This window comes from Ranitomeya variabilis, chromosome 6, assembly GCF_051348905.1.
Source record: "Ranitomeya variabilis isolate aRanVar5 chromosome 6, aRanVar5.hap1, whole genome shotgun sequence".
In the NCBI taxonomy this organism is placed as follows: domain Eukaryota; kingdom Metazoa; phylum Chordata; class Amphibia; order Anura; family Dendrobatidae; genus Ranitomeya; species Ranitomeya variabilis.
In genome coordinates, this window is record NC_135237.1 from 135751129 (window position 1) to 135778694 (window position 27566).

General features: G+C 40.6%; 1 protein-coding gene across 1 annotated transcript in view; it reads right to left on the reverse strand.

The window, feature by feature from the left end:
- The window catches only part of CPNE4 (copine 4), an 828774-nt gene extending 803462 nt beyond the window's left edge, over window positions 1-25312 (reverse strand). The window contains exon 1 of the mRNA XM_077269031.1: window positions 24954-25312. The gene's annotated coding sequence lies outside the window, so the exon portion shown is untranslated. The remainder of the gene's footprint in view (window positions 1-24953) is intronic.
- Between the last annotated feature and the right edge of the window lie 2254 nt (window positions 25313-27566).

Below are 27566 nucleotides of genomic sequence, written 5' to 3' on the forward strand. Positions count from 1 at the left end.
GTGAGCCACACAAAACAATATAGGAAGTCAGAACATCTCTTCCTTTTCTTCTCAGAGAAGAACAGGGGTCAGAAGGTATCAAAAGTCTCCTTATGCAGATAGTTGAGGAAGACTATTACTATTTGCTATGAGCAAGCGGGCCATCAAGCTCATTAGGTTTTAAAAGCCCACTCAACTAGGGCTACAGTGGGTATGGAAAGTATTCAGATCCCTTCAAATTTTTCACTTTGTTTCATTGCAGCCATTTGGTAAATTCAAAAAGTTCATTTTTTTCTCATTAATGTACACTCTGCACCCCATCTTGACTTAAAAAAACTGAAATGTAGAAATTTTTGCAAACTTATTAAAGAAGAAAAACTGAAATATCATATGGTCATAAGTATTCGGACCCTTTGCTCAGTATTGAGTAGAAACACCCTTTTGAGCTAGTACAGCCATGAGTCTTCTTGGGAATGATGGAACAAGTTTTTCACACCTGGATTTGGGGATCCTCTGCCATTCTTCCTTGCAGATCCTCTCCAGTTTCGTCAGGTTGGATGGTGAACATTGGTGGAAAGCCACTTTAAAGTCTCTCCAGGCGTGCTCAATTGGGTTTAGGTCAGTGCTCTGGCTGGGCCAGTCAAAAATGGTCACAGAGTTGTTCTGAAACCACTCCTTGTTAATTTAACTGTGTACTTATGGTCATTGTCTTGTTGGAAGGTGAACCTTCAGCCAAGTCTGAGGTCCAGAACACTCTGGAAGAGGTTTTCTTCCAATATATCTCTGTACTTGGCCGCCTTCATGTTTCCTTCAATGGCAACCAGTTGTCTTGTCCCTGCAGCTGAAAAACACCCCCATATCATGATGCTGCCACCACGTTTCAGTGTTGGGATCGTATTGGGCAGGTGATGAGCAGTGCCTGGTTTTCTCCACACATACCGCTTAGTATCACCAAAAAGGTCTATCTTCATCTCATAAAACCAGAGAATCTTATTTTTCATAGCCTGGGAGTCCTTCATGTGTTTTTTAGCAAACTCTATGCGGGCTTTCATATGTCTTGCACTGAGGAGAGGCTTCCGTCAGGCCACTCTACCATAAAGGCCCGACGGGTGGAGAGCTGCAGTGATAGTTGACTTTGTGGAATTTTCTCCCATCTCCCTACTGCATCTCTGGATCTCCACCACAGTGATCTTGGGGTTCTTCTTTACCTTAGTTACCAAGGCTCTTCTCTCATGATTGCTCAGTTTGGCTGGACAGCCAAGTCTAGGAAGACTTCTGGTGGACCCAAACTTCTTCCACTTAAGGATTATGGAAGCCACTGTGCTCTTAGGAACCTTGAGTATTGCAGACATTCTTTTGCAACCTTGGTCTGATCTGTGCCTTGCTACAATTCTGTCTCTGAGTTCCTTGTCCAGTTCCTTTGACCTCATGATTCTCATTTGGTCTGACATGCACTGTGAGCTGTGACCTCTTTATAGATAGGTGTGTGCCTTGCCAAATCAAGTCCTATCAGTTTAGTTAAACACAGCTGGACTCCAATGAAGGAGTAGAACCATCTCAAGGAGGATCACAAGGAAATGGACAGCATGTGACTTAAATATGAGTGTCTGAGCAAAGGATCTGAATACTTGTAGAGTCAGCCTTTAGCACAACAGTTCTACTGTACACGGTTAAGAGTATCCACCCAAAGAATGGTTAATTGTTATTTCCCCATTGGTGCTGCTGCTGCTGTAGGGTGACAGGGAAAGCATAATTCTTATCATAAATTCTCTTTCCTTTAGTTTGAAGCAGCAGCAAAACTTTCCCTCCCAAAAAAGTTGTGTTTTTTCTGCAGTTTTTAATGAGTCGAAGGGTATGTGCACACATTGCGGATTTGGCTGCAGATCCGCAAGTGATTGTAAACCTATGGAAAACAAAATCCGCTGTGCACATGCTGTGGAAAATTCAGTGCAGAAACGCAGCGGTTTATTTTCCGGATGTCAATTCTTTGTGCGGAATCCGCAGCGTTTTTACACCTATTTCATTATAGGAATCCGCAGGTGTAAAAATGCAGGTGAAATCCGCACAAAATCTGCACAAAGTCCGCAAAAAACCCGCAGGGAATCCGCAGATAAAATGCAGGTTATTTTACCTGCGGATTCTGCAGAATCCATGTGGAAAAATCCGCAACGTGTGCACATACCCTAAGGAGTCATGGTTATAGTTCACTGAATCATGGAATTTGATGCTTTAGTTGTCAGATTCATATTTGCCACATCTGTGTAGCAAATCCTGTGGATATGTCCAAAATATGAGATAGTAATATAAAAAACTGAGTCACTATTGTATAGATAAGAAATGGCATAACAAAACAGATGGAAGGAGGGAAAAGCAGACAGATATATGCACGATTGAAACTAGAAGTTTACATACACAATATAAAAAGACACATACACATGTTTTTCTCAATATCTGACATGAAATCAGAATAAACCTTTCCTGCTTTAAGTCAATTAGGATTACCATAATTATACATTTTTTCCAAATGCCAGAATATTGAGAGAATGCTTTAACGCATTTTTATTACTTTTTGCAAAGTCAAAAGTTTGCATACATTTCATTAGTATTTGGTACCATTGCTCTTAAACTGAATGATTTGGGTCAAATGTTTGGAATGTCCTTCCTCAAGCTTCTCACAATAGTTGGTCAGAATTTTGGCCCGTTCCTCCTGACAAAACTGGTGTAACTGATCCACGTTTGTAGGTCGCCTTGCTCGCACCTGCCTTTTTAGCTTTGCCCATAAATTTTCAATATGATTGAGATCAGGGCTTTGTGATGTCCACTCCAAAACATTGACTTTGTTATCCTTAAGCCATTTTGTTACCATTTTGGCAGTATGCTTTGGGTCATTGCCCATTTTGAAGACCCCTTTCAAGCTTTAACTTTCTGGCTGATGTCTTAAAGGGAACCTGTCACCCCGTTTTTTCCATATGAGATAAAAATACTGTTAAATAGGGCCTGAGCTGTGCATTACAATAGTGTATTTTGTGGACCCCGATTCCCCTCCTATGCTGCCGAAATACGTTACCAAAGTAGCCATTTTCGCCTGTCAATCAGGCTGGTCTGGTCAGATGGGCGTGGTGTCTTCCCCCAGATCTTGCTTATTTTTCCGTTGGTGGCGTAGTGGTTTGCGCATGCCCAAGTCCAGAATCCACTGCACAGGGGAGGGAAAAGAGCGCGATCTGTGCTATTCCCCTGGTGATCGGTGGGGGCGGCCATCTTCCTGTGGCCGCGCGTGCGCAGATGGAGCGCTCTGCTGTCCGGGGCTTCTGGACTTGGGCATGCGCAAACCACTACGCCACCAACGGAAAAATAAGCAAGATCTGGGGGAAGACACCACGCCCATCTGACCAGACCAGCCTGATTGACAGGCGAAAACGGCTACTTTGGTAACGTATTTCGGCAGCATAGGTGGGGAGTCGGGGTCCACAAAATACACTATTGTAATGCACAGCTCAGGCCCTATTTAACAGTATTTTTATCTCATACGGAAAAAATGGGGTGACATGTTCCCTTTAAGATGCTACAATATTGCCACATAACATTCTTTTCTCAGGATTTTGTGAACTGCACCAGTCCCTCCTGCAGTGAAACAACCCCACAACATGATGCTGCCACCCCCATGTTTCACAGTTGGGATGGTGTACTTAGGCATCCAAGTGTCTCCCTTTTTCCTCTAAATGTAACAGTGATAATTATTCCCAAAAAGTTCAATTTTAGTTTCATCAGACCACGGGACATGTCTCCAAAAATTAAGGTCTTTGTCCTGTGTGCATTTGCAAAGATTAATTTATATATATATATATATATTTTTTATTTTTTAAGTAATGGCTTCTCCCTGGCAAAGTGGCCTTTCAGCCCGTGTTGATACAGTATTCATTTCACTGTGGTTATTGACATAATTGTACCAGCTTCCCTCATCATCTTCACAAGGTCTTTCGCTTTTGTGCTTGGGTTGATATGCACATGTCAGACCAAAGCACGTTCTCTAGGACACAGAACCCATCTCCTTCCTGAGCGGACTGATAGCTAGACATTCTGATCTTGTTTGTACTTGCATATAATTCTTTGTACAGATGAACGAGGCACCTTCAGGTATCTTGAAATTGTACCCAAGGATGAGCCAGAATGGTGCAAGTCGACAATTCTTTTCCTGATATCTTGGCTGATTTCTTTAGACTTTCCCATGATGCTACACAAAGAAGCAGTGTGTTCCAGGTGTACATTAAAATACATCCATCAGAAGCATCCAAATACATGACATCATCATATGGGTAGTTCAAATTTGTTTATAGGCATATGGCAAATATTAATAATTCTGGTAATCCTAAATGACCTAAAACGGGAAAGTTTTATTCTGATTTCATTTCAGATATTGAGAAAAACATGCATATGTGTCTTTTTATATAGTGCATGTAAACTTCTAGTTTAAACTGTTTATAGTATGGCAGTGAAAAGTAATGCACACCTCATATGATTTCTAATGGCTTTGCAATTAGTCTTTATAACCCCTAATAATAATAATAATTCTCTGCTTTTGCTACAAATTTCCATACAACAGTCGTCATGATAAAAATGTTGCGACAAAAAAATCTGCTATGTAGGATGAAGAAATGTGTCAACAGTCACACACTTGCTTCTTTAACCCTAGAACGCATATTGGGGGCCTTTTAGGCCCCCATGCTTACATTTTTGCTATTATCTGCAAAATTACTTTAGTTAGAATTTTGAAACTCCAGGTATTCCTCAAGTATGTCGTTGTTGATAATATCCAGTTGTTCATATAATTTTTTTCATAGGCATTATGGTGTTACAATGCTTGTTTGGTGAAAACTACATCTGTACGAATTGGGGGCCTTTTAGGCCCCCGCTATTTTTATCATGTTCTCAGTAGTGTTTGTGTCTCAGGTTACTTTATTTGTACTCAGTAATGCTGGTAGAGGGGCCAGGGTGTGGATAATAACATGTGAGGATGTCATGTGATTTTTGGAGGGAGTGATAAGGCCATGACATCACCTCAGGTCCTTCGGAACACAGTAATGAGCTGTGTATAGAGTACTGAGGATAGTATACACTGTGATGATAAGCGAACTCATGCAGTGAGGTTTGAAACAGACAAATTAGCCCCTATCAGTTATATCTGGAACATATTTATCAAAAATTGCACAAAACTTTACAATCCTAGTACTAATGTTACTGTAGATGAGCAACTTGTACCGTTCAGAGGACGCTGCAAGTTCATACAATACATGCCCAGCAAGCCAGCCAAGTACGGAATAAAAATCTTCTGGATGTGTGATTCTGCAAATTATTATGGCCTAAATGGCGTAATCTACTGTGGCAAAGAGGTTGGTGCACCAGTACAGAAGGATCTGGGGTCTGAAATAGTCAAAACTCTTGCTGTTCTAATATTCAATTCAGGTAGAAACATTACCATGGACAATTATTTCACCAATGTTGAACTAGGCAATTTTCTGCTTGCAAAAGCTATTACACTTGTTGGTACTATAAAGCAAAACAGACGAGAAATTCCAGAAGCACTGAAACACAATCGTCAGCGAGCACTTTATGAGAGTGTCTTTGGATTCAATAACAAAGCGACTTTGGTATCTTACAAGGCGAAGAAGGAGAAATCTGTAATTTTACTCAGTACCATGCATCACGATTGCAGTGTTGACAGCAATGACAAAAAATTGAAACCAGAAATCATCCTGCATTACAATACAACAAAAGGAGGTGTAGATAAAATGGATGAGATGGTGGGAGAATATTCGTGTAAGAGGCAAACAAAACGATGGCCTGTAGTACCATTTTCAAATATGCTTGATGTAGCAGTCCTAAATTAATTCATTATTTATACAGAAACTCATCCGGAATTTCATGCACAGAGGAAGGACAGGAGACGCATATTCTTGAAGGACCTTTGTCATGAACTTGTAATGCCTCACATGATAGAGCGAAGCGACTTGAAATGCTTGCCAAAGCAAACTAAAGAAGCAATGAAACGGTGTGGCGTACAGTTTCAGATTATTCCAGATCCAGGAGAAAGAAAACGAAAGCGTTGTTTCATGTGTCCAAGAAACATAGAGAGGAAAACTGAGCGATATTGTTCCACTTGTAAGGAAACTGTTTGCAAAGAACACTCTTCTGAAAAAATAACATGTCAGAATTGTTTGGAAGACTAATATAATAGAAAAGAAAGTTAGAATAAAAATGTAGCTGCAGCTAGTTTGCTATAGATTTCTATGCGTTTTTGTGTGTTTTCATGTCTTTGTGTGAAATTTGGGAAAAAAAAGATTTTTTGGTGTTTTCTGTGAAAAATTATAATTAAAATTTTGTCCACTATTCATATTTTATTGAACAAATTTGAAATAAACTTGTGAAAGTTATTTAAGTGTGTTTTTCTACATTATGTGCATTGGGGCCTACAAGGCCCCCAATACGTTAATATGTATATTTTTAACGTCATGCGTTCTAGGGTTAACTTGCTGTAATACTATTAGGCTTGTTTGGCATATCACCACTCACATCAAAGCATCTGCTGGGTAATTGTTGTGGAAGAGAGAGCATTCAAGCAAGAAGTGCAATAGAACCTAGGGGCTGGTGTGAACACATATTACATGGCCAAAAAGCCCACACTCTATCCAGCTGCCTGCGCTATTACAAGCTTGTAAAAATCATTTTAGTGTTTGTATTCAATCAAATAGTAATTGTGAATTGTATCAAATATGCCAAGATTTCTGCTCGCTCTCAATGCGTTGGCATTGACTTTGTTTATGGGGAGTTAATGTAAGATGTGTCAGTTACAGTTCTTTAAAACCAAATTCCCTCAATCAATGTAAAGTGTTTGGACAGAAGCAAATTGTTTGTCAGCAGGAAAATTGCATTGCTAGATTTATCTGACGGAACGTGTGATTATTCGCTTTCAGCAGCAATAAAAAATACTTTTTTTCACAAGAATACACCAATGCAACTGGTTTTAAAGGGTTTAGCAAGCTTATAGCTAAAGTCCTACAGGCCCAGACAAATTTGGGACCAGAATGAACCTTGAACACCTAGGTTCCATAAAGAAATATGTTTTATTAAATATGAAAGAAATACAAATTAAAAAAAAAATAATAATACCACAAAATGTGCCAAAATACAAGCAGCACAGCAAATATAAACACCATACTTTTACTAAATAAAATATGCCAAAACCAATATTTCATATAACACCATTGTGCAAGAGACGAATAATTTTGTCACAAATGACGGAATAATAACACTGTGCTATTACTGAATAATAGACATGAGCAGATCTTTTGAAATTTAAATTCACCAACTTCGCTGAGCTTTCCTGAAAAATTTGATTTGCAGTGAATATATTTGTGTTAATCTCAATACTGGAAAGCTTTAAATTGCATGGAAAATACACATGGAGGAGAGGAAAGAAAAACTAAAACCTCCACTGATCATAAGCGCTTACACTCTACAGGAGAGAGAGGACCCCACTAACCAGAAGAGCTTACACTCTACAGGAGAGGATCCCACTAACTAGAAGAGCTTACACTCTACAGGAGAGAGAGGACCCCACTAACCAGACGACCTTAAACTCTACAGAAGAGAGAGGATCCCACTGACCATAAGAGCTTACACTCTACAGGAGAGAGAGGACCCCACTAACCAGAAGAGCTTACACTCTACAGGAGAGGATCCCACTAACTAGAAGAGCTTACAATCTACAGGAGAGAGAGGACCCCACTAACCAGACGACTTTAACTCTACAGAAGAGAGAGGATCCCACTGACCATAAGAGCTTACACTCTACAGGAGAGAGAGGACTCCACTAACCAGAAGAGCTTACACTCTACAGGAGAGGATCCCACTAACTAGAAGAGCTTACAATCTACAGGAGAGAGAGGACCACACTAACCAGAAGACATTACACTCTACAGGAGAGAGAGGATCCCACTGATCATAAGCGCTTACACTCTACAGGAAAGAGAAGACCCCACTAACCAGAAGAGCTTACACTCTACAGGAGAGGATCCCACTAACTAGAACAGCTTACACTCTACAGGAGAGGTCCCCACTAACCAGAAGATCTTACACTCTACAGGAGAGAGAGGATCCCACTGACCATAAGAGCTTACACTCTACAGGAGAGGATCCCACTAACTAGAAGAGCTTACAGTCTACAGGAGAGAGAGGACCACACTAACCAGAAGACATTACACTCTACAGGAGAGAGAGGATCCCACTGATCATAAGCGCTTACACTCTACAGGAAAGAGAAGACCCCACTAACCAGAAGAGCTTACACTCTACAGGAGAGGATCCCACTAACTAGAACAGCTTACACTCTACAGGAGAGAGAGGTCCCCACTAACCAGAAGATCTTACACTCTACAGGAGAGAGAGGATCCAACTGACCATAAGTGCTTACACTCTACAGGAGAGGATCTCACTAACTAGAAGAGCTTACACGCTACAGGAGAGGACCCCACTAGCCAGAAGAGCTTGCACTCCACAGGAGAGGACCCCACTAACCAGAAGAGCTTACACTCTACAGGAGAGAGAGGACCCCACTAACCAGAAGACCTTACACTCTACAGGAGAGAGAGGATCCAACTGACCATAAGAGCTTACACTCTACAGGAGAGAGAGGACCCCACTAACCAGAAGAGCTTACACTCTACAGGAGAGGATCTCACTAACTAGAAGAGCTTACACTCTACAGGAGAGAGAGGACCCCACTAGCCAGAAGAGCTTGCACTCCACAGGAGAGGACCCCACTAACCAGAAGAGCTTACACTCTACAGGAGAGAGAGGATTCCAATGACCATAAGAGCTTACACACTACAGGAGAGAGAGGGAGGACCCTGCTGATCATAAGACCTTTCAGTTTACAGAAGAGAAAGAGGACCTTACTGACCATAACAGTTTACACTCTACAAGACAGAGGACCCTGCTGACCATAAGAGCATAAACTCTACAGCAGAGAAAGATAGAGGACCCACTGATCAAAAGAGCTTACATTCTACAGGGTAAAAAGAGTGAGGAACTTGCTGACCATAAACTCTACAGTAGAGAATGATAGAGAGAGGACCCTGCTGATCAAAGAGCTTAAGCTCTACAGGAGAGAGAGGACACATTGATTAGAAGAGCTTACACTTTACAGGAGACAGGCAAAGTACACTGTTGACCATAGCAAATTACACACTCCAGCATATAGGGAGAGAGTACCAAACTGATCATAAGAGTTTATACTCCACAGGTGAGAGAGGACTCCGCTGACTATAAGAGCTAACACTCTACAAGAGAAACACTTATCAGTGACTCTAGAGATGGAAAACGACTCTGTATAAATTGTGGTCCTCTGAGAACCACTGATCTCAGATGGTTCAGGTACTGACCACCACTGTATGATGCATGATAATCCGCTAGATGTCACAGCTGCAGAGCTTTATTGGGAAGCTCTCGCTAAATGATGTTAGCTCTCTCTCTCTGATGCTTCAGCAGTGTGGGAAATGATGCCAGGAAAGGTTGTTTTTTTCCCGTGAACAGCAAATTAAATCTGAAAATGTTTTAATTGACGTGAAGCCGCGAACTTCAGGGAATTTGACTCGAACTCGATCCTCGGGATCAATCCACTCCTCTCTACTAAATAAAGACTCTATACTAATACCAATATTACTACCACACAGTGACTATAAAAGGGTAGAAAGCAATTTTAGTCTTACAGAAGTATCAGGTCACTACAAAATGGCTGTTCAGAAGAAATTAAATTTTAATGTAACATGTTTAAAAAATCACAAAAAATAGAAATGAGAAAAATAGACCCAACAGATAGCAATTTTAATAAGATCCAAAAATAAAGTTAAATCCAATGACTCCGGTCATCGACTGGAGTCATTAACTTTAATTTTTTAAAATCTTTCAGTTGAGGACAACATCACCTATCAATTGCAGCATAGTCAAAACATTGTATCTAACCTTCTTGATATGATGTTTACACTTAGAAATTACTTATTACCATGTTTATGGTGGGCAGTTTTTGCTCTTTCTTGCTTCCTGGTGCTCCTGAGTATTCTAGCTTTTTTTTTTTCTCTTTAAAATCCATCCTTGGGGTCCTGAGATATTGACTTTTATATTTTGTGCTAATTATTATTTTTTTTTTACCAAAGTGGCGTATTTCACAGGCTTCCATGGTGACGTGTATTTAGACACTTCATTATCACACTATGATATACACCCCCCTAGTAAAGCTCACAAAATTAGAATAAAGTTAAAAACCCAATAGCTCTGGAACTATATAGCGGATTAAAAAAAATTCAAAAACAAAACCCAAAATACAAAAAGTTGCAACAGGAATAAAATAAGAGTGAAAACTTGCCACTTTTGACCTGGTGGCAGGTTCTCTTTAAAGGGGTTTCCTGATACCAAGAAAATTTGGGCCATAACAGAGAGATATTGTTGACTAAAAAAAATAGATAATTGATCTCGTGCTGATGGCCTCTGTCTTTGTTTCCTGTGTGGCATTGGTAACTCATTTGAGTCTGTCAGCCAATCAATGGCCTCGGCAGTGGCGGCAGAAGGTCATGGCTGTTGTACAGTAAACATGGAACGTAGAGGAGCACCAGAGAGGTCAGAGACACAAAAAACAATGCTGACCACCACAGGACTGGTGTAAAAAAACTCATCTTTTGGGGTGCTCTCTTTGATATAAACAGGCATTATGTGGCAAGAGCATAAGTTCATTGGGAAGGAAAACTAATATAGTGGTAGTGAGAAGCGCAAAGTTATTAAAAGTCTCTGAGCTCGACTCGGAGCGGATGTCTGACAAATTCATCGTAAATTACACCACAAAAGAGGTGTAAGTTATGACAGACTCATACTCCAGTCGGTGACTGACCTACATTTCTTCTGGTGGCACATGACAGCTGAAAGATGCACCAAATTCATTAATAGGCTCACCCGCCAGTCTTGGTGAATAGGTCCTATATCTTACTTTAAAAAATTCAGGGAAATCCCAGGGGATATATTTTTATTTAATGCCTTGCTACCAATTTCATCAATAAAAATATTTAAGGTAATTTCCATATATGCATAATACATTACAGTAATTATTAATTTTATACATTTATTTAATTTCAGTAAAAATATAAATGGTGTTTATTTCACGCAAACAAAGATCCACTGAAAAAAAAATCACAACAAATTGTCCATTAGCGTTAACATAAAAAGTGAAAATCCATAATAAAAATTCAAATTGAAGACAAAGCTGAAAATCACATACCGTATGAATATTTTTCCTAGTGTCAATGCTGAACAAGAAAGAAATCAAGAAAAACTGAGCAGTGTACATTGTAGCTATAGAGTGGTGGAGCAGCTCCCTCTAGTGGTAGGCTCCATATGTATAAGGCTCAGAGATGTCAGTGCTCCCGTCTCCTGCCCATAGGAGATACAGTTGATATTTAATATTATATAACTCTTTATTAACAAACTCATTTACTTATAATTGACAAATCCTTCCAGTATAAGCCGAGGTTGTCCAGACAAAAGAGATTGGCTTTATATGCTACAAGATGCAAACTATCACTGTTCGCTGTCGGTAGGTGCTTCGCCGCCCGGCTGTTACTACCTGGTGAGTGGATCACAATAATACATCTATAATCAGATGACTGTGTCATTAAACGTTTCACTTTGTCCATCTAACAATGCATCTGTGACCATCTTTAACTTAGTAGTGCGAATATCACAAAATAAAAATAAAAAAAGTCTGTCCTTCTAAATCAATCACAATTAACCATTAAATTGCCTGTTACTATTATATTGGTGTACTATATTGATGTTCCTATGCTACTGTCACTTCTAAGTAATGTGCTGAAAAGTAGAGAATGTGGTCCATATTTAATGAAATTTGACACACTAGTTTTAGCTTTTTCCAGATCTCAGTAGTCAAAGCCCTATAGTCCATATGAGGAAGAAGTTTAGGATCATTAGTAGGGATGAGCGGACCCGTGGAAGTTCAAGTTCGTCAACTTTAGTCCAAAGTTGGGTTCAGGTACCAGAACTGTACCCGAACTTGACCCTGAACCCGGACCCCTAGAAATCAATGGTGGCCAGAACTTTGAAGATGGAAAATCTTTCTCTCTCTCAACTCCGCTGTCTGGTACGAACCCCAAACTTTACAGTTCAGGTCCACTCATCACTACGCATTTGCCTTAGAACATATGCAGCAATTACTTGATATTCTTACTGGTTTGTTGATGGCTTATAGTTTTTCATATTAATAAACTTGTAGAAAAGAACGTCAGGAATCTGTGCATCACTTTTCACTATTGCTATTGTAATGGAATTATATCTAGCAGTAAACCTGAGGAAGCGGAGCTGCAGTGTAAAGCATTAACTAAGACCAAGCAGTAGACTGAACTTATAGTAAAACCCCTTCAAGCCACCACAAATCCTATGAAACAGAATGATGCTTGTGTATATGTCATTTTTATATCTGTGCTCACACTGGAGTTATGGTTTCTGTTATTACTAAAGACATAGCAGTAAGGATGGATCCTTTCTACAATGGAGCCTTACATTTGGTTGCCCATTTTCTGTGGCACCAACCACGTTTTCAGTGTTGCACTACTGAGGTAAAAAAAGCATGAATACTGCCTTTTGTTGAAGGTCCATAAACTGACCAGCAGAACAATTATTGTATCTGAGTGAATAAGTCTCAGGGTACACAGGCCTCCAAAATCACAGTTACAGTTCCTTGTTCATCCGAATACGACATATTGGACACACATACAACACTACTGCCCCCACACAGGGCACCACACGACTGGCAAGGAAGGGCGGCGGGCCTCACTCATTTCTTGAACTGCTCTGGACCAATGAGCATTATCCTGTACAGATAACACAAGGGAAACAGATTTCTGCTTTTGTGACCCACCCTGTACTGACATAAAATTGGTTAGACATCTTCCATTTTCTGTATAGGATGGAGTGTGGCAGCAGACTATATACTATTCTGGCAACAGAAAGCTAAAAGATTCCCTAATGGTAGTGTGTACAGCGCTTAAATAGTCAGTACAATTCCTCCTTACCAGAATATTTGATTTAGAGCAGTGTTAGTAGTAATCAATGAAAGTATTGCTTTACACATCCAGCTGTAATAGGTCATCACAACAGCCAGCTCTTTTTCTTTAAAGGGGACCTGACAGCTGATATATGCAGTGTGATCCTCAGGCAGCATGTGTCACGCACTGACCGTAAAATCTCAGCCAGATATATTTGACTCTGACACACTTCGCCGTTCTAGAGAAAAACATACTATAAAGGCCATGGGAGACTAGCTGGACAAGTGGGTCCCCAACGGTTTCTCTCTGCCAGTTCCCTTTGAGTGACGTCTTTGCCTACTTGTGCGTATAGGGAGCCCTGTCACTCCAGGGCAGTGGGCGAGAGTAAACCTTTTTGACTAGTCTCTCATGCAACTCGGTTCCCAGCAGCTTTTAAAATGTTTTTTTTTTCTGAAACGCTGCCGGCTTTTGGAGTCAAACATACCTGGCTGAGTTCATACATCCAGTGTCTGATACATGCTGACCATGGATTGGGAAGAATGTACCTGCTGTCAGGTTCACTTTTACTTCTGAAGGCCTTTAGTATGGACACAGACAATGCCTGTTTTATACAAATGATAACATTGAGTCCCTCATCGTTCATCTCTATGTGTGAGGGGATTCGGCAACACGTGTTTATTTCCAGGGCTGCCACAGGGGAAATAAAACTTTACAAACTCCTCACTGAAATCAGTGGAGTATTCGTGCAATGTATGAATACATGGAGTCATCCAGAAGCTAGGCTCTGTTTTTGGTGTTGTGAATGTGGAATCCCCCCATCCCATCATCACAATATTCTCAAATGTTTCTGAGGGCACAGTCAGATGGCCGTATAAATCATACAGAGATCGGAACACAGTGCACGGACTTGCTGGCGAGTCTCCCTACCCCAGTGTGACAGCTTCACGTATTTCTATGCAGTTTTCACGCTCGGGTCGGGAGCTTTGCCGGCAAGTCCGTGCACTGCAATCTGAGCTCGGTCCAATGTATACAGCCGAGAAGAATATGGATATGCAATCAGATTAGGAGGTCCAAGGTGCTGGTGAAGTGGGATGTGACCCAGTAGACTGTACGTAGTGATTCCCCGCACACTCCTTTTGGTATGCAGTTTATTTCACACTTAGAGGTGCAGGGATATGCAACAAAAATAATTAAAGGTTTCGACCCTGCCAGGGTCTTATTCATAATGTAGCTGCAATGGAGCTGTGAATGGACACTCCCGCGCCTTTGTCTTGTGCGACGCACCTTGTTATGTCAGCGCTTATGTGTGAATCACTATATGTGAAAAAAACGGTTTTCATACCAAAAGGAGTGAGTGGGGAATCACTACGTACAATCTATACGGCCGTCTGACTGCACTCTAATAACATATAACAATACATTTTATTCAACCAGACAAGACCTGAACACAAATATTTAGTAAAAAAAAATGTCATTTTGTTTTCAAATTTGTAACATGAGATAAAAAATTAAGTAAGTTACATAACTATATCCCAGATATGCCGAAGTCTCATCAGTCAAATTCAAGTAACTGCCGTGATACATTTTTCCTGCAAAAGCACGGATAAAATATTTATGTTATTCCACAAGCTCGTTCTCCTCCACATATATTAGGGATGCAGCGCTTTCCTGCATACCGCATCAGTTTACATTTCCATGTGACCTGGAAAAAAAAAAGCGTGAAATACAGAGGAATTCCCAGGGGAAGGTCCAGGTTCCATGTGCACTTATTGTGTAACAGTTTACGATTCCCATTTCTATGCAGAATGTTATTTTTCTTTTCTTTTTGGCATCTAGCCTATTACCTGAAGTAGGCTTGTTCATTACAGCAAGCTGACATTTCCATGGCTACTACGTCCAAAGAAAATAGTTAAAATGGATTTTTGATTGTCTTGGGAAGCCGAAATACCTATTTTTTGTATTAACAGCAATCTAGTGTCCCTGAACTGAAAAATTGCATTATTGGCTGAGACAAGAGAATTTACCTTTGTCCTAGGCTCAGCCAAAAGTTAGTCAGTAAGATATAGTATATTAATAATATGACGTTCAGAGTTCCATATATTCGTGGCTCCAATGACACAAGTTTATTAACGGGGAATTGCTGACTGTGGGGAGGTACGTAGATTGCATTACATATGTAGTAACCTATACTTTGGTATGCTGGACATTATGAGAACATTGGAATTCCCCAAGGCCAATTAGCAGCCTGAAGAGGTCAAGAATAAGCTCTTCCCTACCAATTTCTGCTGCCCATATTTTAGACATGTAATACAGATATGTCTACATATTGTATGTTACATAGAATATATGAGGCATAAATCATCCTATAATACACAGACAAGCCATAAAATGAAAACCACAGACAGAACATTGATTATCCGGTGACAATAGCACTTGTCATTGGGTGGGATATATTATTCAGCAAGTTACCAGTCAGTTTGTGAATTTAATGTGCAGTCAGCAAGATGCAATCGTGACAAGTGATAAATTATGATATTAGGATGGCTGTTAAACTGGGCCAGAATATTTCCAAAAAGACTTTTTAGGAGGTTTCTGGTATGTATTGGTTATTATTACTGTAAAAAAAAGGGGCAAATAAGAGTAACCAACCAGTGACCTGCTGCAAACTTCTACGATGCACCCAAGGGGCAAAGGTTGACCCACAAAAGAGTTAAAGAGGTTGTCCAATACTTTAAGGCTACAGTCACACGTTCAGTATTTGGTCAGTATTACATCAGTATCTGTAAGCCAAAACCAGGAGCGGAACAATCTATAATAAATATACAAATATAATAAAAACACATCACCACTTCTGTATTTTCCACCCACTCCTGGTTTTGGTTTACAAATACTGATGTGAAATACTGACCAAATACTGATAATGTGACCATAGCCTAACATTGATAACTTAACTTATCCTTAGGCTAGGTCATCAATATGTGAGCGGTGGGGGTGCGACACCCGAGAACCCCACCGATCAGCTGTTTTCAACGGCAGCCAAAAGTGCTCAGTTCTGGAGCTGCTCCGTCTACTGATTGATGCTATAGTCAGGTGCTGTTCAAATCAATAGGGGATGTGCAGTACCTGGCCACGGCCACTATCAGTAGATGGAGCAGCTCTGTAACTGAGCACAAGCACATGCAGCTGCCGCCGGGAGCAGGAGGACAGGTGATCAGCGGGGGGGCCAGGTGTCCCACGCCCACCAATCACACACTGATGACCTATCTTAAGGATAAGTCATCAATGTTATAGAAGTAGACAAACTATTTTACAAATTGCTGAAAACATTACTACCGGCTATAAATAAAAAGCTACAGAATTGATAGTGCGGTGTATGGGGCTGTATATGGAGTAGGGTGGCCACACACTGATCAAAGTGCCTATGCTGACCCTTGTCCATTGCCAACCCTACTATGAACATGTGAGCATCTGAAGTGGTCAAGGGAAGAAGATGACCTTATCTGATAAATCACGTTTCTTTATATCTTGTGGACAGCCGCTTGCTTATCCTGGGAAGTAAATGCATCAGGATGCACTATGTGAAGATGACAAGTCAGAGAAGGAACAGTGATGCACTAGGCAATGTTTTGCTGGAAACCATGGTACTTTGACACATACTAGCTACCTAAACATTACTACAGCAAGTACACCGCTACATGACAGAATTATTCTATAATAGCAGTTGCTCTTTTATAAGGACAATGTGCCCAAATACGCAGCAACAATCGGTCAGGAATGGTTCATAATACTTGGCAAAGAGAACAAGGTGTTGACTTGAATCTGTACAAGCATGCTTGGGAGGTGCTGCAAAAACTAGATTGATCGGTGGAGGTCTTACCTCACAACTGACCAACCTTAACCCCTTCATGACCTTGGGATTTTCGGTTTTTCCATGTTCGTTTTTTGCTCCCCTTCTTCCCAGAGCCATAACTTTTATATTTTTCCGTCAATATGGCCATATGAGGGCTTGTTTTTTGTGAAACAAGTTGTATTTTTGAATGACATCATTGGTTTTAGTATGTCGTGTACTAGAAAACGGGAAAAAAATTCCAAGAGCGGTGAAATTGCAAAAAAAAGTGCAATCCCACACTTGTTTTTTGATTGGGTTTTTTACTAGGTTCACTAAATGCTAAAAGTGACCTGCCGTTATGAATCTCAAAGTCAGTATGAGTTCATAGACACCAAACATGTCTTGATTCTCTTTTATCGAAGTGGTGAAAAAAAATTCCAAACTTTGCTAAAAAAAAATGCGTCATTTTCCAATACCCGTAGTGTCTCCATTTTTCATGATCTGGGGTTGGATGAGGGCTTATTTTTTGCGTGCTGAGCTGGCGTTTTTAATGATAGCATTTTGGTGCAGATACGTTCTTTTGATCACCCGTTATTGCATTTTAATGCAATGTCGTGGCGACCAAAAAAACATAATTCTGGCGTTTCTAATTTTTTTTTCGCTACGTCATTTAGCGATCAGGTTAATGCTTTTTTTATTGATAGATTGGGCGATTCTGAACACGGCGATACCAAATATGTGTAGGTTTGATTTTTTTTTATTGATTTATTTTGAATGGGGCGAAAGGGGGGTGATTTAAACTTTTATATTTTTTTATTTTTTTCATATTTTTTTAACTTTTTTTTTTACTTTTGCCATGCTTCAATAGCCTCCATAGGAGGCTAGAAGCTGGCACAATGCGATCAGCTCTGCTACATAGCAGCGATCATCAGATCGCTGCTATGCAGCAGAAATGCAGGTGAGCTGTGAGTGCCGACCACAGGGTGGCGCTCACAGCTACCGGCGATCAGTAACTATAGAGGTCTCAAGGACCTCTATGGTTACAATGCAGAAGCATTGCTGACCCCCGATCATGTGACGGGGGTCGGCAATGCGCTCATTTCCTGCCACCCGGCCGGAAGCGCCGGTTAAATGCGGCTGTCAGCGTTTGATAGCGGCATTTAACTAGTTAATAGCGGCGGGTGAATCGCGATTTCACCCGCCGCTATTGCGGGCACATGTCAGCTGTTCAAAACAGCTGACATGTCCCGGCTTTGATGTGGGCTCACCGCCGGAGCCCTGCATCAAAGAGCGGTATCTGACCTCGGACGTACTATCCCGTCCGAGGTCAGAAAGAGGTTAAAGGAAATATGTCAGTGGGTTTTTGCTATGGAATCCCAGAGCAGCATAATGTAGAGTACCTGGTTTCAGCGATGGGTCACTTATTGGACTGCTTGGTGCAGTTTTGATAAAATCCTTGTTTTCTCTGCTGTAGATGTAGCAGTGCTATGAATGCTGAGGTCTGTATAACCCCACCTACACCACTGTTTGGCAACTGTGTACACTGGTAATTGTCAGCAAGCTGCCCTTTAGTGGTGGGGTGGGGTTACACTGATTAGCTGGACTACTGCACACATGACACCTAGTCCAGCAAGTGGAATTAGGCTCTCTGTCTCTACATTATGCTGCGCTCAGATTAAATAGCAAAAACCTGCTGACAGATTCCCTTAAAAGAAACTGCTGCTTACATCACCTGCAAAAGGTCTTGTGAAGTCGATGTTTCGACCATTCTGAGCTATTCTGGCAGCACAAAGTGAAACAACTAAATAATAGGCAGTTGACTTTAAAAACCATCTGTCACTAGATTACATAATACAAACTGAACACTTTATTAAATAAATTCCCTATACTGATGAAGATAGTGTTTTTAATTTGAAAATCCCTGTCAGAGTGGCTGTTTAATCCTTTTTAAAACTTTTCCCACCAGATATCAAAATTAGCAGCTTTAATCTTAAAGTGTTCAAATTAATACTGGATTGTAAAATTTTCATAAAAGTTTATATTGCCTTTCTAACATGAATTTTAACAGTAAGTACACCAGCCTCATTGAGTAAAACAGATCTATTTAGTAATTAAATCTCTTTTTTCTATCTTATACATTGCACTGTTTCAAATATTATAAAATTCCTTTAGCGATAATCATTCTAATTGTCAGAGGGGAAAAGGAAGGTTATCTTTACTAGTTTGCGTGTAACTTACCTCTAAAATTCTGGTGTAAATTGGTCCTTAAAGAGACAAAATTCCCAATAAAAGTGTTGAGCTACAGAATATAGTGGCAAAAAGGGAGTCTGAGTGGAAAAAAAAAACTGCTCTGAAAACAAAAAAGACAAATTGCTGACACTTCTCATCTTCCAAATGATAAGGGACAACTGAGGTTAGAGGAGCCTTGAATGCAGCAATGCTTGGAACTAAGGCATCAGTATCCAAAAATGAATTAAGGTTTGTACAAAATCTACGTATGTGTCCATCTTTAATTATGCTTTTGGCTTAACAAAGCTCTAGTAAATGGTGCATGATAACCATTTAAAAAAAAAAAAAAAAACATATTTATGTATCTACAAGTAGCCACTTAGTGAATATGATGTGATTTACAGCTATTCAAAGCTTTTATTAGCTGGTCGTAAAGTTGTATTAAAGGGAACCTATCACCCCGTTTTTTAAAAATTAGATAAAAATAGTGTGAAATAGGGGCAGAGCTGGGCTTTACATTAGTGCCTTTTTGGTGCCTTTACACCCCCGTTAGGCTGCCGAAATACCTTTGTGAAGTGGCCGTTTTGTCCTGTCACTCAAGTTGGTCAGGTCGGATGGGCGTGGTCACAGCGCTGTTTCTCCCCCAGAATCCTGCTCATCATTACGTTGGTGGCGTAGTGGTGTGCGCATGTCCAAAGAGAAGATCCACTGCCCAGGAGATTCAAAACAGCGCGGTCTTCGCTATTCGCCGTTTACCGGTGGGCGCGGCCATCTTTCCTGTGGCCGCGCGTGCGCAGATGGAGCGCTCTGCTGTTCAGGGCTTCAGGAAAATGGCCGCCGCGATCTCCATCTGCGCACGCGCGGAATCCCGCGGCCATTTTCCTGAAGCCCCGGGCAGCAGAGCGCTCCATCTGCGCACGCGCGGCCACAGGAAAGATGGCCGCGCCCACCGGTAAACGGCGAATAGCGTAGACCGCGCTGTTTTGAATCTCCTGGGCAGTGGATCTTCTCTTTGGACATGCGCACACCACTATGCCACCAACATAATGATGAGCCTGATCTGGGGGAGAAACAGCGCTGTGACCACGCCCATCCGACCTGACCAACTTGAGTGACAGCAGAAAACGGCCACTTCACAAAGGTATTTCGGCAGCCTAACGGGGGTGTAAAGGCACCAAAAAGGCACTAATGTAAAGCCCAGCTCTGCCCCTATTTCACACTATTTTTATCTAATCTTTAAAAAACGGGGTGATAGGTTCCCTTTAAATTTGCTTTGTATAATTTGGTGTTCATAACCAAATTCAAGGAAAAGTAATGGTGGACACTTGCAACTATAGAGTTTAATGGCCACAAGTTAAGGAACAATTGCCATATATATTATTTTTAAAGGGTAACCCGTTGGGATAATTTTAGCACCAAAACTAATGGTATGGCTGTAACAATAAAATGATGCATGTTGTTGTAATCAGATGCAAGTGCAGAGAAGTAAAGCCTTGAAACCATGCACAAATTATCCTGGAACTGATTTGGAGGAGTATGGATGCACTCAGAGTACATTTCCTCCATTGCACACCCAGACTAATCTGCATGTAACTTCAAAGCTTGATTTTTAAGTGCTGGCACACAAGCTTTGTACAAACTAAATAAACCAAAGAAAATGGTACTACAGAATATCTCCCAAATAAAGTCATGCCCTCTGACAAAGCTGGGTGAAAAGTGCGTTGGGGCACAGGACCACACACCTAACAGGGCTCCATATCATTGCTATGTAACTTTGCATTTAATATTCTTTTAATCTATGTTAGTGATAAGCGAGTATGCTCGTTACTCGAGCTTCTCAGAGCATGCTTGGGTGGTCTCTGAGTATTTCGGTGTGCTCGGAGATTTAGTTTTTGTTGAAGCAGCAGCTGCATGAATTGCGGCTGCTAGACAGCTTGAATACATGAGGGGATTGCCTGTTTGTTAGGTAATCCCACATGTATTCAAGCTGTCTAGTAGCCACAAATCATGCAACAACTGCGTCAACAAAAACTAAATCTCCAAGCACACTGAAATACTCGGAAATCACCCGAGCATGCTCGGAGAAAGTTGAGTAAAAAGCATACTCGCTCATCACTAATCTATGTATATGTAACCTGCTAGGGAATGTACTGCAATGTGTATATGGGTATATGGTCACACTGTTTATATACTGTCTTGTCTTGTTAGCCCTCCATTGAGTTACTCGGCTTTTATCTTCATAATAAAAAATTGTTGTGAAATTTTATACTTAATAACTTTTGAAATATTTGTTTGATTATTTTCTAGCACCATTTTCTTTTTTCTTTGGTTTATCTATTGGTACTCAGGTGCATCTTTCTTATTCAGCCGGACATTTTGGATACAGAAATAGTGATTGGTGCTTTCTACAGATCAGGGATCATTTTATTGATGTACTGGGATCTACATAGCCATAAAACTAGTTTCAGCCCTTACAGGTTACCTTTAGGTATTTAGGCTGATGCAACAGAACAAGAAAAGTCTTGATTGGGACTTTTTTTTTTGTCGACTAACTTTTACAGTAACAAGACTTGTGCCCAGAATCATCCACAAGCGGAAATGCAGTGTTGTAGATGTCTACTTTTTCCCATGTGAAGACTGATAAGTTTTGCTGTTCCTACATTGCTGAATGAAACCTTGGGATACACTGTGTCACTGGTCCTTGGAACAGGGGGACCACCATAACTGGTCATTAGAAGAGGTCATTTTAAAATGAACATTCTCTTTACTGGTTCTAAACTTGGGTGTGACACTGGGTGTGATCATTAAGAAAAGCAAATAAAGTTGCACATAGATAAATCTTGAACACAACCCATTAGGTTAGTTGGAAGAGGCACGTAAGAGTCTTCGTTTTATAAGTCATATTTCATGCAATTTGCCTTTAATTTTAGAATGATGATTATAAAACAATCACATTTTAATTCAACAAGGGCTTATACTTTTGGCCAGTTGTCCAACATGGGGTCTATGTGATCACTTTTAGCATAGAGCGAACTGTTGATTGAACTCATAGTTCCTGCATTTAGTCATTTGGGTGAAAGTTTTGCCATAAGACAGTATGAATTCTGGGTCTCGTTAAACGACTTGATATAATATTTAATAGGAAAACTTTAATTGCGGTAAATTATATATAAACAGCCACAGGAAGCAAATGAGAAGTGGTATTTTTCGCTCAAGTATTCTTAACACATAAAGCATATTTTCCAGATCTAAGCTCTGTAAATATATGTTAATGAAGGAGAACAAGCTTATGATTGTCAGGCAAGTGAATATAGTTGTGTTAGATGCTGAGAAAATGTACCATAATGAACACGCCAATCTGACGAGTACATTATTCTTGCATATTCTCTGATATTGTGGATTTCCCTATAGTAACATACAAGCATTCCATGGTGCCAGGATGGAAACTCCAACACCAGGTAGCTAGCCTTCTCTGGAGTCTTTACACAATGAAGTTCTAGTCACATATTTCCCACTTTTCTAGAAAGGTAATTTAATAAGTTAATGCAGATTTATCTGTGATCTTATAGAAAACAATAGATGACATATTTCAATGTATAATCAATAGTGTCTCAATATATTCCAGTGACGAAGGAAGGATTTAGGGATTACTACATTTCTGTAGGACAGCACTATGGAGGGGATGCCCTCTTATCTTCCCACTACTCTTTATGGATGAACCATGGACAACCCTAAACTTTACCTGCTCAATTGTTCTTTCCAAAATTGGACAAACGCTCTCACTGTCCATAGTGTCACCTTATATTTAGTCTGATATTTCAATCGTAATGACGTCAAACCAGCTATCTATCTGCCCTTGACTTTAGGTGAGTGTCGACAGGAAGACAATACAGTACAGTGCAATAACAAGCATCGATAAAGCCGTAAGTCAGCGAAGAATACAATATACCATATATATCAAGTCAATAAGGGCTAATTGTTGGTGACAGATACAGAGCGCAGGAGCAGGGAAGGCATTGATGGGTGATTGCTGTGCGTGGTGCCACCAAGAGCCGAGGCAAGCAGCAAGCTTTCATTTATCTGTATCACTCTTTCTCGCACATCACAAAGTGTGATTCACTCTTGACATGAACATTTTCTATATGTAATGCTTGATCACACCACACTTTTTTTCTAATGGGTGATCGGAAGGTGTTGGGTAGGAGGACGCTATTTTAGGTGCTTCAGTTATCACTTACAAAACATATCCAGTAGGACTATAACTTATGTCTACGCAGCAACCTACACATATCACCAGGTGTTTATGTTATGATTAGAGGAATTACTCATACTTCTCAAAATAAATGAATATTTAAATAATTATATAATAATAATTATTATTAATAATAATAATAATAATAATAATATAATACAAATAGCAACAATAATGATACTTATTATTATTATTTCATTATATAATTATTGATTTGTTTTGAGGATTATGGAGTAGTTGCTCTAATCAGAACATAAGCATCTGATATGTGAAATATTATTATTATTATTATTATTATTATTATTTTTGTGATTCACTTTCTGCTACACAAATAATAAGTAATTCTATTATACGAACACTATATCAATAAATCAGTTCAATCTGGGGGATTGTTTTATCGATCACTAATTATTCTTCCTTGCTCTAGTTTTTGATTGTGCATTCTTGTATAATATGATCAGATAGGATATAATAAAACTCTTGCACTTCTTTGCGCACCCATAGTTGAAACTTTGAAAGGAGTAAGATGTAAAGCAAAATCCCCTCTCATTTTCTGCAATATAAATGAATAATTTACTAAATCTACAGACTAGGTGTAAGTCTCATAGCCTTACATCTGGCGGCTACCCAGTATAAAGGAGGAGAGCGATGACTAGGAGTCAGTTATACCGATGACAGTACAATGCACCCTGGCATGGCACCTATACCTAGCAGTGATGCTGCTTGCGACATAAAGGGTTCATGCGCATTTTATATTAAGCTTTTAAGGATCACTATTAAGGGCGAGGCTAGTTTATAATAAAACCCACAGTCTCAATGAGTTTGTCATCCAGCTGGTGTGCATGGCACCTTGAGTTACCATAGGGCAGTAGGGTTACCTGTCCCTATGTGAAAAAGCAGAGATGACAACATTGCGGATGTTTACAGCAATATGACAAACTCCGGTCGGCTACAATGCAACACATAACATTTCTATATGTGCATATGTGTGTGGAAAGCCATAACACATGGGAATCCCTGCTCTGTGAATGACCTGAAGATAAGATTGGGAAATGTATTAACAAAAAAAGCGTCACAAGTCCTGTAAGTCCATATGTTGTAGCCTGCTCACCAATACTAGTTTATGGCTTATATCTTAGCAAATGGCATATAATCAGAATAAATGGGCAGGATGGGCTGCATCTGTCACTCCACATTACCCCTAACACCAGTGTTTGAAAGGGGTTTTCAATAATTTAAAGGAATCCCCAGCCTGGCTCCAGTACATGCAGTAAAGTGTAATGCAATGATGAAAAGCACTGTGTATACAGTGCCATATACTCATCTACTATACAATACTGTCATTTCACAGCAAACACGTGCTATGCAGAAGAGAAACTACTGTTAGGGTCACAGTCAGGGACCACCACCTCCCATAGTGTTAGCTGGATGCAATCTGTAGCCAAGTAATGGAGGCATTGCATGGGAAGAGTGAAAAGCGATAACAAGAAATTTAGGAAAGTTGTCATCCACTAGTAATAATTACAATAGAATAATAAAAGGACAAGTTATCTACATAACCTACCTGCATGTAGCTAGAGAGTGAAGATGCTGCTAAGTCCTTGTAAGGGGGGTAAAGTTCCTTGCCTGTAGCTGTCTTCCAGCCACTGTAGTTACATAAGGAAAATGATCTTGCAAGCAGAGTAGTTTGAAAATACCTCTGGAAATCCCATCTCCATTCTCAGTGCCTAAAGAAGATGAGGGATGCCTGGAGCAAAGAAGCTGTTCCAAGATCTTATTAGTGCTGATGAAGTCCTGGAGCCACTCAGGAGGGAGAAGGAGCTGTGGAGTGGAGAAAGTGGGATGGAAGGAGTGAGAGGTCTGTGGTAAGAAGACAGCACATGCAATGAGAACAATCCACCTTCACTAGCTCATCACAAGCTCAGGAGACAGCCAGCTGCTCTCCACAACACCGAGCCTAGGCGCCCTCTAGTGGACGCTTTTCATTATCACCACTAGGATGTACTGCTGAATTCCAAGGGTGACTCCTGAGCATTCTCATGATGTAGACACACATTAGCCAGACTTTCCTAGAGCCCTAAAGCTGGAGAAAAACCCTTTTGAGTATGCTGTGATATATGACATATCGTTGTCTTTAGAACAAATTTGCAATGTGTCAAATAACTGAATGGATTCTGCAATCTGTTAACAATCTCAGGGAGCAATTACTCTCTGTATGTTTCTGTAAATGAGTACAAATAGGATGTACCTGTAATCATTCAAAAGTAAATACTTATGAGACAAGGTTTTATATATATATATATATATACTGTATATCTAGATAAATACACATACACAGATAAATACAGTGGCAGAAACAGAGAGAAAATGGCCCTCTGCAAGTGCAGTATATGGGCCCCCTTTGCATATGTCACAAAAACTACTTACTGTTTTGGATGTGGAATTGAGCCCCCTCCCTTACCTCTTGGGCCCCTGTTGCATACAGTATATATGCAACGTTTGTGCACCCTATATACAGTGAGTACAGAAAGTATTCAGACCCCTATAAATTTTCCACTCTTTGTTTCACTGCAGCCATTTGGCAAATTCAAAAAAGTTTTTTTTCTCATTAATGTACACTCTGCACCCCATCTTGACTGAAAATAATAGAAATGTAGAAATTTTTGCAAATTTAATAAAAAAGAAAAACTGAAATATCACATGGTCATAAGTATTCAGGCCCTTTGCTCAGTGTTGAGTAGAAGCACCTTTTGAGCTAGTACAGCCATGAGTCTTCTTGGGAATGATGCAACAAGTTTTTCACACCTGGATTTGGGGATCCTCTGCCATTGTTCCTTGCAGATGCTCTCCAGTTCCGTCAGGTTGGATGGAAAACGATGGTGAGCTGTATGTACACTGCTCAAAAAAAATAAAGGGAACGCTAAAATACCACATTCTAGATATCTCTGAATGAAATATTCCAGTTGAAAAATTTTATTCATTGCATAGTGGAAAGCGTTGAGAACAATAAAATATAACAATTATCAATGTAAATAAAAATGAATATCCTATGGAGGTCTGGATTTGGAATGATACTCAAAATCAAAGTGGAAAATCAAATTACAGGCTGATTCAACTTCAGTGGAAATGCCTCACGACAAGGAAAAGATGCTCAGTATTGTATGTGGCCTCCACTTGCCTGTATGACCTCCCTACAATGCTTGGGCATGCTCCTGATGAAGCGGCAGATGGTCTCCTGAGGGATCTCCTCCCAGACCTGGACTGAAGCATCCGTCAACTCCTGGACAGTCTGTGGTGCAACGTTGGTCGATGGTGCGAGACATGATGTCCCAGATGTGCTCAATCGGATTCAGGTCTGAGGAACGGGCTGGCCAGTCCATAGCTTCAATGCCTTCATCTTGCAGGAACTGCTGACACATTTCAGCCACATGAAGCCTGGCATTGTCCTGCATTAGGAGGAACCCAGGGCCAACCACACCAGCATATGGTCTCGCAAGGGGTCTGAGGATCTCATCTCGGTACCTAATGGCAGTCAGGCTACCTCCGGTGAGCACATGGAGGGCTGTGTGGCCCTCCAAAGAAATGCTACCAAACACCATTACTGACCCACTGCCAAACCAGTCATGCTGAAGGATGTTGCAGGCAGCAGATCGCTCTCCATGGCATCTCCAGACTCTGTCACATGTGTGAACCTGCTTTCATTTGTGAAGAGCATGGGGCGCCAGTGGCGAATTTGCCAATCCTGGTGTTCTGTGGCAAATGCCAAGCGTCCTGCACGGAGTTGGGCTGTGAGCACAACCCCCATCTGTGGACGTCGGGCCCTCAGACCATCCTCATGGAGTCGGTTTCCAACCGTTTGTGCAGACACATGCACATTTGTGGCCTGCTGGAGGTTATTTTGCAGGGCTCTGGCAGTGCTCCTCCTGTTTCTCCTTGCACAAAGGCGGAGGTAGCGGTCCTGCTGCTGGCTTGTTGCCCTCCTACGGCCCAGTCCACGTCTCCTGGTGTACTCGCATTAATGTGCCATCCTGGATGAGCTGCACTACCTGAGCCACTTGTGTGGGTTGTAGAGTCCGTCTCATGCTACCACGAGTGTGAAAGCACAACCAACATTCAAAAGTGACCAAAACATCAGCAAGAAAGCATTGGTATTGAGATTTGATCTGTGGTCACCACC